The sequence below is a fragment of the Coregonus lavaretus genome, assembly GCF_964263955.1.
Source record: "Coregonus lavaretus genome assembly, chromosome: 1".
Taxonomy (NCBI): domain Eukaryota; kingdom Metazoa; phylum Chordata; class Actinopteri; order Salmoniformes; family Salmonidae; genus Coregonus; species Coregonus lavaretus.
This window is the reverse complement of record NC_139988.1, coordinates 65,554,609-65,572,716: the sequence shown is the minus strand read 5'-3', so window position 1 is coordinate 65,572,716 and position 18,108 is coordinate 65,554,609.

Here is an 18,108-nt window from a genome sequence, read left to right as displayed (position 1 = left end):
CACTTGGACGAGTCATCACTAGAGCATGTGTTTGTCATTTAGATTAGTGACCTTAGAGTTGGAGAAGCAACATTCAAGAGTCCACTGACTGACACCGTTTCTCACAGCAACTCGTTCTGCTGTTCAGCCATTTTGCCTCTAAGCCCACACAGTAACACTGCTAATGATGCTAACAAAAGAAACAATGCTAGCCACTTCTAAACGAGGGGTTCGGTAGAAACACTCAATGCTCTCTGACGTCACATATTCTCTCCTTTCTCCCTCCTTTCTCTAATTTTTATCTTTCTTCCTCTGCTTATCTTTCTTCCTCTCTCTCTATAAATACCTTTAACCTGGGGAGGCCCAAACATTAGCTGATCAGGTGACTTTCTTTAGGAAACTAGCTGATCAGAGGGCCAGTGATCCAATACGGCAAACTGATCTTCTATCTGACTGACATATCGCTGAAACAATAGGATATCACAGCTTTTCTGGACATTTCCAAAGTGTGAAAATGGCTATGGACAATAGGGGAGAAGGATCGTTTTTCAAAAGCTGAAAATATGTGAAAGTGACTCTCCAATGGAGCAGTTACTATGACGACAGGATATTGCTAATCTAGACTGTCTGGACTGAGACAGGACCTTGCTGTCAGACATCGGAGATTCTAATTTGGGCAAAAGTTCATCCTTTCCTCGACTCCTCCGTCCTTTCTCCGTGATCCGGAAACCGATAAGTGGTGGAGGAGAGTGTGAATTTGTTAGTAGGTTAACGAAGGAGCCTGCTCCCCTCCTCGATTACCTTCTTCTGCAGAGGAAGCACAAGAGTATCCTTGTGGTGGCAAGCGTGGAAGTCTTTTAATACCTGCCCCTTTGAATCAGCTGTTGTTTTCTTGAAGGAGAAAAGCATGCAAACATTTAAAAACGAAATGCTACTTATCCTTTTATCTATAAAATGTCTTGCACAACTATCTAAATTCGTTTTTTTATCACTTCACACATGTATTTTTGGGATTTCACCCATTGATATATAACATACATCTCTATCATTCCACCCCTGTAAACATAATTTGCCTAATGACGGGTGAGTGGAGAAAGAGAGTCTAATTTCATATACAGTAAGCGAGAGAGGGAGGACGCAGAAGAGAGGACGCAGGAGTTGAGCAAATCCAAATGAGATTCTCCCATTATCTCAGGACATCTTAGCGGGTCACTTCCTGTCTCACAATGACTTCCTTTTTAGGGTTACAAGTGATTTCCTCTGGTAGACAACAGTTTAAAAGGACACATTTCATACTGTAACAGTGTGCTCATTGGTTCATACAGGCACAGGTACAGTGGGGAGAACATTGTATGATTTTTAAGTAATTAATTTGCATTTTATTGCATGACATAAGTATTTGATCACCTACCAACCAGTAAGAATTCCGTCTCTCACAGACCTGTTAATTTTTCTTTAAGAAGCCCTCCTGTTCTCCACTCATTACCTGTATTAACTGCACCTGTTTGAACTCGTTACCTGTATAAAAGACACCTGTCCACACACTCAATCAAACAGACTCCAACCTTTCCACAATGGCCAAGACCAGAGAGCTGTGTAAGGACAGCAGGGATAAAATTGTAGACCTGCACAAGGCTGGGATGGGCTACAGGACAATAGGCAAGCAGCTTGGTGAGAAGGCAACAACTGTTGGCGCAATTATTAGAAAATGGAAGAAGTTCAAGATGACGGTCAATCACCCTCAGTCTGGGGCTCCATGCAAGATCTCACCTCGTGGGGCATCAATGATCATGAGGAAGGTGAGGGATCAGCCCAGAACTACACGGCAGGACCTGGTCAATGACCTGAAGAGAGCTGGGACCACAGTCTCAAAGAAAACCATTAGTAACACACTACGCCGTCATGGATTAAAATCCTGCAGCGCACGCAAGGTCCCCCTGCTCAAGCCAGCGCATGTCCAGGCCCGTCTTTTGCCAATGACCATCTGGATGATCCAGAGGAGGAATGGGAGAAGGTCATGTGGTCTGATGAGACAAAAATAGAGCTTTTTGGTCTAAACTCCACTCGCTGTGTTTGGAGGAAGAAGAAGGATGAGTACAACCCCAAGAACACCATCCCAACCGTGAAGCATGGAGGTGGAAACATCATTCTTTGGGTATGCTTTTCTGCAAAGGGGACAGGACGACTGCACCGTATTGAGGGGAGGATGGATGGGGCCATGTATCGCGAGATCTTGGCCAACAACCTCCTTCCCTCAGTAAGAGCATTGAAGATGGGTTGTGGCTGGGTCTTCCAGCATGACAACGACCCGAAACACACAGCCAGGGCAACTAAGGAGTGGCTCCGTAAGAAGCATCTCAAGGTCCTGGAGTGGCCTAGCCAGTCTCCAGACCTGAACCCAATAGAAAATCTTTGGAGGGAGCTGAAAGTCCGTATTGCCCAGCGACAGCCCCGAAACCTGAAGGATCTGGAGAAGGTCTGTATGGAGGAGTGGGCCAAAATCCCTGCTGCAGTGTGTACAAACCTGGTCAAGACCTACAGGAAACGTATGATCTCTGTAATTGCAAACAAAGGTTTCTGTACCAAATATTAAGTTCTGCTTTTCTGATGTATCAAATACTTATGTCATGCAATAAAATGCAAATTAATTACATAAAAATCATACAATGTGATTTTCTGGATTTTTGTTTTAGATTCCGTCTCTCAAAGTTGAAGTGTACCTATGATAAGAATTACAGACCTCTACATGCTTTGTAAGTAGGAAAACCTGCAAAATCGGCAGTGTATCAAATACTTGTTCTCCCCACTGTATGTTCAGATGTGAAAATAAATGATTTATTCTGTTGACATTCAAATGCTTGGAAGCTGTTATAGAATAGAATACAGGGATTGCTTATTTTATACCCACTATTTGTGTGTGTGTGTGTGTGGGACTGTGGGTGTGTATGTATTTGGGTGTGTATGTGTGTGTTTGAACAACTAAATCACACGCTCTTTGAAATGGGGGAGAAATATTAATACTGTAAATATTTCATATGTGAAGCGGTACACTGTATTATAGTCAGGCAGTTCAACCATGTAGCTCTACTAATTTAGTTTTACTACTGGGAGGGGTTACAGGGTTATATGTTATTTTTGGAACAATGCACTGTATGTAGCAAAGGAATATGGCAAAGTATGTACAGTATATGAAAGCTATAAAAAGATCATGCTCTGTAGTGGTGAATCATGGTGCAGGATCCCGGGACTATATGTGGTGGGCAGTAGCAGCCTTTAGAGTGTGGTAGGGATCTGACCAGGGCCCATTGGAATAGTACTGTTTAGCACGTTCTGAACACCGTGACCCCATCATGACCTTAGCACATGTTGACCATCAATAGTCCCTTTCGTTCCTCACAACTCAATTCAATCAAGTACTTGACTGAATTACTGCTTTACTGTATTACTGCTTTACTGAATGACTGTATTAATGCACACATGCATCCTGTATAACATTACCAAAGCAATTCCAACACAGTGTTCAGAGATCCCATGTTCGCTCCAGGCTCCTCAAACCCCCAGCCACCCAATTTTCCCGCTCTCTGTCCTTCGCCATCTTTCGCTCCTTTCTCTCTCTCTCACTCGCTCATTCCTCCCTCCCATCTGCCTGTCTTTCTCCTGCGCTTGAGTCTCTGAGCCATGCTGTGTTGTCTGGTGGGATGATCTCTCTCTCCCCCTTTGGCATGCTGTGGGCTGATGATCGATTGAGGCCGTTGCATGGCGAGAGTCTCATCTAGCGAAAAAAACAAAACGAGTTATGTAAGTGTAAAGGATGTCACGCTGCTCGCTTAGCGAGTACCTCAAACCCAGGAACTCTGCCTTGCTAGCACACGTGGCCGCCCTCCTGAAGCGTCTTACCAGTCGGCGCCACGCGAAAAGCGAGCTATTTGCTAGCGCAAGTGGGGACACTTCAGGCTGAGGAGTAAGTTTCACACATCCCCATGTGCTAGATAAGCATCTATAAAGCACACTGTGTGCTGCTTTATCGAGCGTCCATCTCTATTTATCTGCTAAGCTGCCTATACTGTTATGTCTTACAGGTGTGTGTGTGTGTTTGAGTGTGTTTGTTTGTTTGTTAGTGCGTGTCTCACCCTTCCCTTCCTTCCTTTCAATGATGACAGCCCATCATCCCTGTCGCGATAGTGATAGTCAGTGTTTTTCTGGTTCGTTTGTCAGCTCCTGTCCACCCCCGAAACATCAAACATAATTGAGGTGTCTGGTCGTTCTGCAACAACACCTCCCAAGTATGAATAACAACACCGCCCTACTAGCCATGAGTTCTCATGGCAATTGCCATCTTCACATGTATGTGTGTGTGTGTGTGTGTGTGTGTGTGTGTGTGTGTGTGTTTCCATGGCCAAGCAGCCGGACACAAGCCTAAGATCACCATGCTCAATGCCAAGCGTCGGCTGGAGTGGCGTAAAGCTCACCGCCATTGGACTCTGGAGCAGTGGAAAAACGTTCTCTGGAGTGATGAATCACGCTTCACCATCTGGCAGTCCAACGGATGAATCTGAGTTTGGCGGATGCCAGGAGAACGCTACCTGCCCCAATGCATAGTGGCAACTGTAAAGTTTGGTTGAGGAGAAATAATAGTCTGGGGCTGTTTTTCATGGTTCGGGCTACGCCCCTTAGTTCCAGTGAAGGGAAATCTTAACGCTACAGCATATAATAACACTCTAGACAATTCTGTGCGTCCACCTTTGTGGCAACAGTTTGGGGAAGGCCCTTTCCTGTTTCAGCATGACAATGCCTCCGTGCACAAAGCGAGGTCCATACAGAAATGGTTTATCGAGATCGGTGTGGAAGAACTTGACTGGCCTGCACAGAGCCCTGACCTCAACCCAATTGAACACCTTTGGGATGAATTGGAACGCCGACTGCGTGCCAGGCCTAATCGCCCAACATCAGTGCCCGATCTCACTACTGCTCTTGTGGCAATGTTCCAACAACTAGTGGAAAGCCTTCCTAGAAGAGTGGAGGCTGCTATAGCAGCAAAGGGGGGACCAACTCCATATTAATGCCCATGATTTTGGAATGAGATTTGCAACAAGCAGGTGTCCACATACTTTTGGTCATAAAGTCATATATATACATACAGTGCCTTCAGAAAGTATTCACACCCCTTGACTTTTTCCAAATGTTGTGTTACAGCCTGAATTTAAAATGGAATAAACGTATATTTTGTGTCACTGGCCTACACACAATACCCCATAATGTCAAAGTGGAATTATGTTTTTAGATTTTTTTTTACAAATGAATTAAAAATGAAAAGCTGAAATCTCTTGAGTCAGTAAGTATTCAAACCTTTTGTGGTGGTAAACATAAATAAGTTCAGGAGTAAAAATGTGCTTAACAAGTCACAGTCAGTTGCATGAACTCACTCTGTGTGCAATAATAGTGTTTAACATGATTTTTGAATGACTACCTCATCTCTGTACCCCACACATACAGTTGTCGACCAGTGAATTCCAAACACTGATTCAACCACAAAGACCAGGGTGGTTTTCCAATGCTTAACAAAGAAGGGCAACTATTGGTAGATGGGTCAAAATAAAAAAAAGCAGACATTGAATATCCCTTTAACCATGGTGAACTTATTAATTGTGCTTTAGATGGTGTATCAATACACCCAGTCACTTCGAAGATACAAGGGTCCTTCCTAACTCAGTTGCAGGAGAGGAAGGAAACCACTCAGGGATTTCACCATGAAGTCAATGATGACTTCAAAACAGTTACATAGTTTAATTTGAATGGCTGTGATAGGAGAAAGCTGAGGCTGGATCAACAACATTGTAGTTACTCCACAGTACTAACCTAAATGACAGAGTGAAAAGAAGGAAGCCTGTACAGAATACAAATATTCCAAAACATGCAATAAGGCACTAAAGTAAAACTGCAAAAAATGTGGCTAAGAAATTAACTTTATGTCCTGAATACAAAGCGTTATGTTTGGGGCAAATCAAACACAACACATCACTGAGTACCGCTCTTCATATTTTCAAGCACTGTGGTGGCTGCTTTATGTTATGGGTATGCTCATCATCGGCAAGGACTAGGGAGTTTCTTAGGATAAAAATAAACTGAATATAGCAAAGCACAGGCAAAATCCTAGAGGAAAACTGTTTCAAACTGGGAGACAAATTCACCTTTCAGCAGGACAATAACCTAAAACACAAGGCCAAATATACACTGGAGTTGCTTACCAGGTCGACATTGAATGTTCCTGAGTGGCCTAGTTACAATTTAGACTTAAATCGGCTTGAAAATCTATGGCAAGACTGGAAAATGGTTGTCCCACAATGATCAACAACCAACTTTGCAGAGCTGGAAGAATTTTAAAAAGTATATAATATTGTACAATCCAGGTGTGCAAAGCTCTTAGAGACTTACCCAGAAAGATTCAACTGCAATCACTGCCAAAGGTGATTCTAACATGTATTGACTCAGGGGTGTGAATACTTAAATGAGACATTTCTGTATTTAATTTTCAATAAATTTGCAAGAATTTCAAGAAATATGTTTTCACTTTGTCATTATGGGGTATAATGTGGGTGAGAAAAAAATCAATTTAATCCATTATGAATTCAGGCTGTAACACAACTAAATGTGAATACTTTCTGAAGGCATTTTGTAGTATACAGTATGTCTGTTCTACTATCTCTACTATCTCGTCAAAGTGGGTCTCATTCCATCACATATACTATATAAATACATCTGTTGTACTAATTACATTGTCAAAATATGTCCAATTCACCTTCATTTGCCCTTCATCATCTCTAGAACCCCTACCTGCTAGTCCTGCAGTGCCCTGGTCAGATGACACAATTTAAGGGTGACCGTAGTCAGAGGAGATCGATGGTTCATTGACCTCAATCTGGGCTGAGCTTTTCTGTGACCACTCAGAGGGTGAAGCATCAGTCTCCAATTGGTTGTAAGAACGTTTAATAGCTCTGCCTTAGGTCCCATTGTCCGTCTGTGCAATAATGTAGATAATGACAGGGGTAGTTTAGAGACACTTGAAATGGAGGTCCAAATGCTTGCATAACTTGCGTATGTGTAGCCTTACACTTATGACATAGACTGTTTTGCTGTGTGAAATTGTGAATATTTATAGTTTTGTTCAATATCGCGCAACTTTATACATCAGAACAGTGTTATGTCAGTTGTCATAAGTGTCAAGTCAGTTGTCACAGACTGTTATTAGGTGATATAGGCATTATGATCACATTGTGTAGTGTTGATTTTAGCTCTGTAGTGAGTAGCCTACTGTTTACCCCAGTTGAATTATGTAAATGTACAAATGTATAACGTCTTTAACATGCAAACAAATAAAAATGTTTAATATCGAGTTAAAATCTAACTTTCTGTACACAACTGATGCCAACTTTTTTATATATATATGTTAAAATGACTATTAAAGTCGCATTAACGTCTACAAATGGCTGAATGTCTTAGTTTATCCCCCCTCTTCCCTGTATTTAATTCCACTCCGTCTATATGTGTATGCAAATCCAGTCCTAGATGTGTTCTTTCGACTGCACATTAGCTGAAGGTCAGCTCAAAGCACGTCTCATTTCCCGAGGCTTTGGTCTGGTGTGTGCGCTAGCCCCTCAGACTGTTTTAATAAGCTGACTTCCTGCTAAAAGACCAATTAACACATCCGTAGATAGGAGTTATCTGGCGGACTTCAAAGAGGTCGAAAGCAGTTGGAATATGCCACGGTGGACGAGAAGAATTATCAGCTGCCACCCTTCAGCGCATGTTAATGTTGTCTTCTTTGATCTGAGGTGTTAGTGGTATATTCATAATGGGGCTGAGATGGATGATGGGGAAATGGTGGGTTGTAGCAGCTGCTGCACTAAGCTAATCAGGTCAGACAGTACAAAAGCACTGGAAAGGTCAATGTGGCAGAGAGAACGCTGAAGTTAGCGTGTGGAATCTTGTAATGTGTGATAGACTGTTCTCCCGCTCTTTGAAGGGCTGGTGACCTGAGGTAGCTAGCTAGCTACAGTAGCTTAACGACTGAACTGCAGACTAATTGAGTTAGCATTAACCGCTCCAGCAGCCTATACCTCAGATCTTGCCAGAGAGAAATAGGGTTTCTAAACACAAGCTGTGTGGAGCTGATAGGCAAGGCTGGATGGAGCCAAGATGTTTCATGGGTGGATGGAGTTGTCAAGCTCAGTGGAGGTGCTGTGGTGTTAAGTCCGGGCTTTGGGGAGATGCTAGGCCAAGCTAAATGTAATCGTTAGGAGGCAAGGCAGTTAACAGAAATTGAAGACTGGTTTGTGAGTGTCACGGACATCACGCTGCTTGCTTAGCGAGTACCGCTTCCTCCTGATTCGGCTCACACTGAGGCTCTAACCCAGGACCTCTGCTTTGCTAGCACACGTGACGGCCCTCCTTGACAACGTGCCAACCGTTTGAGCTATCAAAAATTATCCATCGGCAATATTTCAAGGTAGCTGTAGAATGAGCTTATGGTAGGGGAGAGTGCGGTAAGTTGAGCCAAAGGGTTAGTTGAGCCACCCCTTGTTTCTAGGAAACCATACACAAAATTAATCAAGTGATCAAATATTTAGGATGAGGTCATCATTTCATGGAGTTTGTGAAGGAATAAACCACATGGAAAAAGTCGTAAGCAAGTTATGTCCAAAATGGATTTTCACAAAGTAAAATGAATTTGTGTTATAGGTTTCATGATGCTTGTGTCTAAACCAAAGTAGATCGTTTTAAGATTGTTCTATACATTAGTTGAGATATTTGAGAGAGCAGCTAAGGAAGTGAGAGAAGGGAAGAAGTCCATTCGAGTAGCAGCGAGGGATGATTTTTAAAAAAAATTACATTGAAGAGGTGTCAGCTTCCTGCCTCCTGTTTGTCTCCGGGCCTCTAGAGGTCATCTGTGTTCCCCTCTGCCTTAGTTCTTCCTCGTGTGTCCTTATTAGCTTTATCCAGGTCACCTGTGCCTTGTTTCCCCTAGAGTATTTTAGCTGTGTTTTTTCCCCTTGTTCCTCACTTGGTTTTTGAGTCCTGGCTATGTGTCTCCTGCTGTGTCCCACAGAGTCTTTCCGAGTAAGCTTTTCTAAGTTATCTTTATTTTGATTTTCTCCCCTCGTGGAGTTATTTTGTTTTGTCCTCCTGTTTTGTTTACTGTACCTCTGTTAGTATACCTCTTTCTGAGAAGAACTTTTGTTGGATTATTTTTGAAGTGCAAAAAGATACCTTTTTTTATATTAAATCTACTTTGCCTGGAGTATTGCCTTGGGTGTTTCGTTTGGTTCCTACTATACCTCCTCTGTGGCTTAGGGGTAGAACACCCAACTCTCCACATCTGAGACCTGAGTTCAAGCCCAGCTTGTGACAGAAAAACCAAGTCAATCATGGACTCAGAAACACTCAGTTCCAAGGACCTGTTGGCGGTGATCGCTCGACATGAGGCATCTTTCCAGCGCCATGAAGCCGTTCTCAGCCGACAGGAAGAGCTGATGGCTAGTCATTCTCAACTCCTGGCCGATATGATGAGTTCCCTCCGCCAGCTCTTTGAACGCCTCCCTGGTCCTTCCCCTTACTCCAGGTCACCCCCCAGTGACGACAGGCCTTCTCCATTGGCGGAGCCCCGACTACCACCTCCCAAGCCCTTTTCTGGGGATCCAAGCTCTTGCCAGGGTTTCCTCACCCAATGCTCCCTCACCTTCGAGCTCCAACCCTCAAGTTTTCCCACAGACCGTTCCAAGATTGCCTACATCATTACCCTTCTTTCAGACAAGGCGCTCTCCTGGGCCTCTGCGGTGTGGCAGTCTCAGGAGGCCTGTTGTGACTCCTACGCTGCATTTGTAGAAGAGTTCAAGCGGGTGTTCGATCATCCTGTCAGTGGGCGGGAAGCTTCCAAGCGCCTACTGTCTCTCCGTCAGGGTCCCCAAAGCACGGCAGATTTTGCCATTGAATTCCGGACCATAGCAGCAAGGAGCGGATGGAATGATGAAGCGCTGAGGGTCTGTTTTCAGGGAGGGTTATCTGAGCCCCTTCAAGATGAGTTAGCCACCCGAGAACCAGCTGGGGATCTCGAGTCCCTCATAGCCTTGGCCATCCGCCTGGACAATCGTCTAAGAGAGCGGAGAACGGCTCGCCGCCAGGTGTCTCAGTCCCAAGTTCCTCTGAGCAGCTCTGTTTCTCCTGTTTGGGCTCCGTCATTCAGAGCTTCCCCGGCTCCTGAACTGCTCCAGGATTCCCCGGAGAACATGCAGTTAGGCCGTTCCAGGCTTTCTCCCAACGAAAGGGAACGTCGCATGAGGGAGCGTCGGTGCCTCTACTGCGGGGTTGCCGGCCACTTCCGCTCCACTTGCCCCGAGCTTTCGGGAAACGCCTGTCCCCGCCTAGCTACAGGAGGGCTGTGATGGGGAAAATTAGAGCTCCTCCTACTAACGCTGTCTTAGCTATTCCAGCCACTCTGTCCTGGAAGGGCCACCAGCATCGGGTCCAGGCTATGATCGATTCCGGTGCCGCAGGTGATTTCCTGGATTTAACCTTGGCTAAGGAACTTAAGATCCCTACCCAACTACTTCCTCAACCCCAGGCAGTTACAGCCTTAGATGGCAGACCTCTGGAACCAGGAAAGGTTACAGAGGCGACTCAGTCCCTGCGACTTACCATCTTTCAACACCAGCAGGAGGAGACCTTCTATCTCATTGACTCCCCCGAGTATCCTATTATCCTGGGTCACCCTTGGCTATGCAGACATAATCCCCAGATCGACTGGCCTACTGGCACCATTCTAAGCTGGGGTCCCACTTGCCAACTCACCTGCATGCTTCAGAGTCCCTCAGCCCCTAGTACCCAGTTTCAAGAGTCTGTTGACGTCTCCCGAGTCCCCAGTGTTTACCATCGGTTCAAGGCAGTGTTCAGCAAGTCCCGGGCTACTTCCTTACCGCCTCACCGCACGTATGACTGTGCCATTGATCTACTCCCTGGTTGCTGCCCTCCTAGAGGTCGGATCTTTTCCTTATCCTCCCTCGAGCACTCCGCTATGGACACCTACATTAAGGAGTCCTTGGCAGCCGGCATCATCTGTGCCTCTACTTCCCCGGCTGGGGCGGGCTTCTTTTTTGTTGAAAAGAAAGACGGGGGTCTTAGGCCTTGTATTGATTACCGGGGACTCAACAAGATCACGGTTCGGAATCGATACCCCCTTCCTCTCATGGCCACTGCTTTTGAGCTGCTTCAAGGGGCTTCCATTTTTACTAAACTGGATCTCCGCAATGCTTACCATCTCGTGCGGATCCGGCCAGGAGACGAATGGAAGACGGCATTCAACACGCCCACGGGGCACTATGAATATCGGGTGATGCCGTTCGGGCTCACCAATGCCCCCGCAGTATTCCAAGCCCTGATTAATGATGTTCTCCGGGATATGCTTAATCTGTTCGTCTTCGTGTACCTGGACGATATCCTCATCTTCTCGAGGTCACTGAAGGAGCATGAGGGGCATGTTAGCAGGGTTCTCCAGAGGCTCCTTGACAATCACCTCTACGTTAAACCTGAGAAGTGTGAATTTCATGTTTCCCAGACTCAGTTTCTCGGGTTTATTGTCACTCCCGGCCACCTAGAGATGGATCCCAAGAAGGTCAAAGCGGTCCACAGCTGGCCCACACCTGCCACGGTCAAGGAGGTTCAACGGTTCATTGGCTTTTCTAACTTCTATCGGAAGTTCATTAAGAATTTCAGCTCTGTGGTAGCCCCCTTGACGACGCTTACCAAGGGAGGAGGGACCAAGATTCACTGGGGTCCGGAAGCAGCAGGGGCCTTCGAGGATCTCAAGCGCCGCTTCACTTCTGCTCCGATTCTGGTGATCCCTGACCCAGAAAGACCTTTCGTGGTGGAGGTGGACGCCTCAGAGGTGGGGGTGGGAGCCGTCCTGTCACAGAGGGGTGAGGATGGGAGATTACACCCTTGTGCCTTCATGTCTCGTCGCCTGTCTGAGGCCGAGCGCAACTACCACGTGGGGGATCGAGAGTTGCTTGCGGTAAAACTGGCCTTGGAAGAGTGGCGCCATTGGCTTGAGGGGGCTCAGCATCCTTTCCAGGTTCTCACAGACCACAAGAACCTGGAATATCTCCAACAGGCAAAGCGGATGAACCCTCGGCAAGCATGATGGTCCCTTTTTTTTAATCGATTCCAGTTTCTCCTGTCTTACAGACCTGGCACCAAGAACGTCAAGCCGGATGCCCTGTCTCGAGCCTATTCTCCCGAGATACAAGAGAAGCCCTTGGCATCGATTATTCCGAGGTCTAGGATCGTCGCACCTCTTCAGTGGGAACTAGAAAGAGGGGTACGAGAGGCCCTTGTCCATGAGCCCGATCCAGGCGGTGGTCCTGCCGGACGCCTGTACGTTCCTCTCTCTGTTCGGGCCCGCGTCTTGCAGTGGGGTCATGAGTCGCCCTTGACATGCCATCCGGGTAGTGCTCGCACACTGGAATTCCTCCAGCGGCGGTTTTGGTGGCCGTCCATCAAGAAGGACGTGCAGGTCTATGTTGAGGCCTGCCCTGTGTGCAACCAGGGAAAGTCGACACGTCAGCGACCCCAGGGACTGCTCCATCCTTTACCTGTTACTCGCAGGCCATGGTCACACCTTTCTCTGGACTTTGTTACGGGACTTCCTCCATCCCAGGGCAACACAGTCATCCTAGTGGTTGTAGACCGGTTCTCTAAGGCTGCCCGGTTTATTCCCCTGCCCAAGCTGCCCTCGGCCAAGGAGACTGCTGAGCTCCTCATGAACCATGTCTTCCGGATATTTGGAATTCCCCTAGACGTTGTCTCCGACCGAGGTCCCCAATTCTCGTCCCGGTTTTGGGGGGCCTTCTGCAGGCTTATTGGGGCCACAGCCAGCCTATCGTCTGGGTTCCATCCAGAGTCTAATGGCCAAACGGAACGGATTAATCAGGATCTGGAGACCACCCTGCGGTGTATGGCGGCCAGTAATCCCACGTCTTGGGCCACCTATATAATTTGGGCGGAATATGCCCACAACACCCTCCAGTCCTCAGCCACCGGATTGTCCCCCTTCGAATGCCAGTTCGGATACACCCCTCCATTATTTCCAGAGGAAGAGGCGCAAGTTGGTGTTCCCTCGGCCCAGCGCTTTGTCCAACGCTGTAGGCGGACCTGGAAGAAGGCCAGGCGTACCCTCCTTCGGACCTCCCAGAGATACCAAAGTCAGGCTAATCGCCGCCGCCGGACAGCCCCTAGTTTCCGAGCTAGTCAGAGAGTTTGGTTGGCCACCAAGAACCTGCCCCTCCGGGTCGAATCCAAGAAGCTTTCCCAGAAATACATCGGCCCTTTCCGCATAGCAAGGAAAGTTAACCCTGTTTCTTATCGTTTGGTTCTCCCTCGCTCCCTTAGAATTAACCCCACTTTCCATGTTTCACTACTAAAACCTGTCTTGTCTTCTCCCTTTGCCCCCCCACGCAGACCCCCGCCACCTCCCAGGATCATTGACGGCCAGCCAGCCTACACAGTGCGCCGGATACTGGACTCCCGGAGGGTCCAGAACTCTCTGCAGTATCTGGTGGACTGGGAGGGCTACGGGCCAGAGGAGCGCTCCTGGGTTCCAGCCAAGGACATCCTGGACCCAGGTTTGATCCGAGAGTTTCGCACCCTGAGGCCAGGGTGTTCTGGAAGGAACGTCAGGAGTCGTTCCTAGAGGAGGGGGTCCTGTCAGCTTCCTGCCTCCTGTTTGTCTCCGGGCCTCTAGAGGTCATCTGTGTTCCCCTCTGCCTTAGTTCTTCCTCGTGTGTCCTTATTAGCTTTATCCAGGTCACCTGTGCCTTGTTTCCCCTAGAGTATTTTAGCTGTGTTTTTTCCCCTTGTTCCTCACTTGGTTTTTGAGTCCTGGCTATGTGTCTCCTGCTGTGTCCCACAGAGTCTTTCCGAGTAAGCTTTTCTAAGTTATCTTTATTTTGTTTTTCTCCCCTCGTGGAGTTATTTTGTTTTGTCCTCCTGTTTTGTTTACTGTACCTCTGTTAGTATACCTCTTTCTGAGAAGAACTTTTGTTGGATTATTTTTGAAGTGCAAAAAGATACCTTTTTTTATATTAAATCTACTTTGCCTGGAGTATTGCCTTGGGTGTTTCGTTTGGTTCCTACTATACCTCCTCTGTGGCTTAGGGGTAGAACACCCAACTCTCCACATCTGAGACCTGAGTTCAAGCCCAGCTTGTGACAGAAAAACCAAGTCAATCATGGACTCAGAAACACTCAGTTCCAAGGACCTGTTGGCGGTGATCGCTCGACATGAGGCATCTTTCCAGCGCCATGAAGCCGTTCTCAGCCGACAGGAAGAGCTGATGGCTAGTCATTCTCAACTCCTGGCCGATATGATGAGTTCCCTCCGCCAGCTCTTTGAACGCCTCCCTGGTCCTTCCCCTTACTCCAGGTCACCCCCCAGTGACGACAGGCCTTCTCCATTGGCGGAGCCCCGACTACCACCTCCCAAGCCCTTTTCTGGGGATCCAAGCTCTTGCCAGGGTTTCCTCACCCAATGCTCCCTCACCTTCGAGCTCCAACCCTCAAGTTTTCCCACAGACCGTTCCAAGATTGCCTACATCATTACCCTTCTTTCAGACAAGGCGCTCTCCTGGGCCTCTGCGGTGTGGCAGTCTCAGGAGGCCTGTTGTGACTCCTACGCTGCATTTGTAGAAGAGTTCAAGCGGGTGTTCGATCATCCTGTCAGTGGGCGGGAAGCTTCCAAGCGCCTACTGTCTCTCCGTCAGGGTCCCCAAAGCACGGCAGATTTTGCCATTGAATTCCGGACCATAGCAGCAAGGAGCGGATGGAATGATGAAGCGCTGAGGGTCTGTTTTCAGGGAGGGTTATCTGAGCCCCTTCAAGATGAGTTAGCCACCCGAGAACCAGCTGGGGATCTCGAGTCCCTCATAGCCTTGGCCATCCGCCTGGACAATCGTCTAAGAGAGCGGAGAACGGCTCGCCGCCAGGTGTCTCAGTCCCAAGTTCCTCTGAGCAGCTCTGTTTCTCCTGTTTGGGCTCCGTCATTCAGAGCTTCCCCGGCTCCTGAACTGCTCCAGGATTCCCCGGAGAACATGCAGTTAGGCCGTTCCAGGCTTTCTCCCAACGAAAGGGAACGTCGCATGAGGGAGCGTCGGTGCCTCTACTGCGGGGTTGCCGGCCACTTCCGCTCCACTTGCCCCGAGCTTTCGGGAAACGCCTGTCCCCGCCTAGCTACAGGAGGGCTGTGATGGGGAAAATTAGAGCTCCTCCTACTAACGCTGTCTTAGCTATTCCAGCCACTCTGTCCTGGAAGGGCCACCAGCATCGGGTCCAGGCTATGATCGATTCCGGTGCCGCAGGTGATTTCCTGGATTTAACCTTGGCTAAGGAACTTAAGATTCCTACCCAACTACTTCCTCAACCCCAGGCAGTTACAGCCTTAGATGGCAGACCTCTGGAACCAGGAAAGGTTACAGAGGCGACTCAGTCCCTGCGACTTACCATCTTTCAACACCAGCAGGAGGAGACCTTCTATCTCATTGACTCCCCCGAGTATCCTATTATCCTGGGTCACCCTTGGCTATGCAGACATAATCCCCAGATCGACTGGCCTACTGGCACCATTCTAAGCTGGGGTCCCACTTGCCAACTCACCTGCATGCTTCAGAGTCCCTCAGCCCCTAGTACCCAGTTTCAAGAGTCTGTTGACGTCTCCCGAGTCCCCAGTGTTTACCATCGGTTCAAGGCAGTGTTCAGCAAGTCCCGGGCTACTTCCTTACCGCCTCACCGCACGTATGACTGTGCCATTGATCTACTCCCTGGTTGCTGCCCTCCTAGAGGTCGGATCTTTTCCTTATCCTCCCTCGAGCACTCCGCTATGGACACCTACATTAAGGAGTCCTTGGCAGCCGGCATCATCTGTGCCTCTACTTCCCCGGCTGGGGCGGGCTTCTTTTTTGTTGAAAAGAAAGACGGGGGTCTTAGGCCTTGTATTGATTACCGGGGACTCAACAAGATCACGGTTCGGAATCGATACCCCCTTCCTCTCATGGCCACTGCTTTTGAGCTGCTTCAAGGGGCTTCCATTTTTACTAAACTGGATCTCCGCAATGCTTACCATCTCGTGCGGATCCGGCCAGGAGACGAATGGAAGACGGCATTCAACACGCCCACGGGGCACTATGAATATCGGGTGATGCCGTTCGGGCTCACCAATGCCCCCGCAGTATTCCAAGCCCTGATTAATGATGTTCTCCGGGATATGCTTAATCTGTTCGTCTTCGTGTACCTGGACGATATCCTCATCTTCTCGAGGTCACTGAAGGAGCATGAGGGGCATGTTAGCAGGGTTCTCCAGAGGCTCCTTGACAATCACCTCTACGTTAAACCTGAGAAGTGTGAATTTCATGTTTCCCAGACTCAGTTTCTCGGGTTTATTGTCACTCCCGGCCACCTAGAGATGGATCCCAAGAAGGTCAAAGCGGTCCACAGCTGGCCCACACCTGCCACGGTCAAGGAGGTTCAACGGTTCATTGGCTTTTCTAACTTCTATCGGAAGTTCATTAAGAATTTCAGCTCTGTGGTAGCCCCCTTGACGACGCTTACCAAGGGAGGAGGGACCAAGATTCACTGGGGTCCGGAAGCAGCAGGGGCCTTCGAGGATCTCAAGCGCCGCTTCACTTCTGCTCCGATTCTGGTGATCCCTGACCCAGAAAGACCTTTCGTGGTGGAGGTGGACGCCTCAGAGGTGGGGGTGGGAGCCGTCCTGTCACAGAGGGGTGAGGATGGGAGATTACACCCTTGTGCCTTCATGTCTCGTCGCCTGTCTGAGGCCGAGCGCAACTACCACGTGGGGGATCGAGAGTTGCTTGCGGTAAAACTGGCCTTGGAAGAGTGGCGCCATTGGCTTGAGGGGGCTCAGCATCCTTTCCAGGTTCTCACAGACCACAAGAACCTGGAATATCTCCAACAGGCAAAGCGGATGAACCCTCGGCAAGCATGATGGTCCCTTTTTTTTAATCGATTCCAGTTTCTCCTGTCTTACAGACCTGGCACCAAGAACGTCAAGCCGGATGCCCTGTCTCGAGCCTATTCTCCCGAGATACAAGAGAAGCCCTTGGCATCGATTATTCCGAGGTCTAGGATCGTCGCACCTCTTCAGTGGGAACTAGAAAGAGGGGTACGAGAGGCCCTTGTCCATGAGCCCGATCCAGGCGGTGGTCCTGCCGGACGCCTGTACGTTCCTCTCTCTGTTCGGGCCCGCGTCTTGCAGTGGGGTCATGAGTCGCCCTTGACATGCCATCCGGGTAGTGCTCGCACACTGGAATTCCTCCAGCGGCGGTTTTGGTGGCCGTCCATCAAGAAGGACGTGCAGGTCTATGTTGAGGCCTGCCCTGTGTGCAACCAGGGAAAGTCGACACGTCAGCGACCCCAGGGACTGCTCCATCCCTTACCTGTTCCTCGCAGGCCATGGTCACACCTTTCTCTGGACTTTGTTACGGGACTTCCTCCATCCCAGGGCAACACAGTCATCCTAGTGGTTGTAGACCGGTTCTCTAAGGCTGCCCGGTTTATTCCCCTGCCCAAGCTGCCCTCGGCCAAGGAGACTGCTGAGCTCCTCATGAACCATGTCTTCCGGATATTTGGAATTCCCCTAGACGTTGTCTCCGACCGAGGTCCCCAATTCTCGTCCCGGTTTTGGGGGGCCTTCTGCAGGCTTATTGGGGCCACAGCCAGCCTATCGTCTGGGTTCCATCCAGAGTCTAATGGCCAAACGGAACGGATTAATCAGGATCTGGAGACCACCCTGCGGTGTATGGCGGCCAGTAATCCCACGTCTTGGGCCACCTATATAATTTGGGCGGAATATGCCCACAACACCCTCCAGTCCTCAGCCACCGGATTGTCCCCCTTCGAATGCCAGTTCGGATACACCCCTCCATTATTTCCAGAGGAAGAGGCGCAAGTTGGTGTTCCCTCGGCCCAGCGCTTTGTCCAACGCTGTAGGCGGACCTGGAAGAAGGCCAGGCGTACCCTCCTTCGGACCTCCCAGAGATACCAAAGTCAGGCTAATCGCCGCCGCCGGAC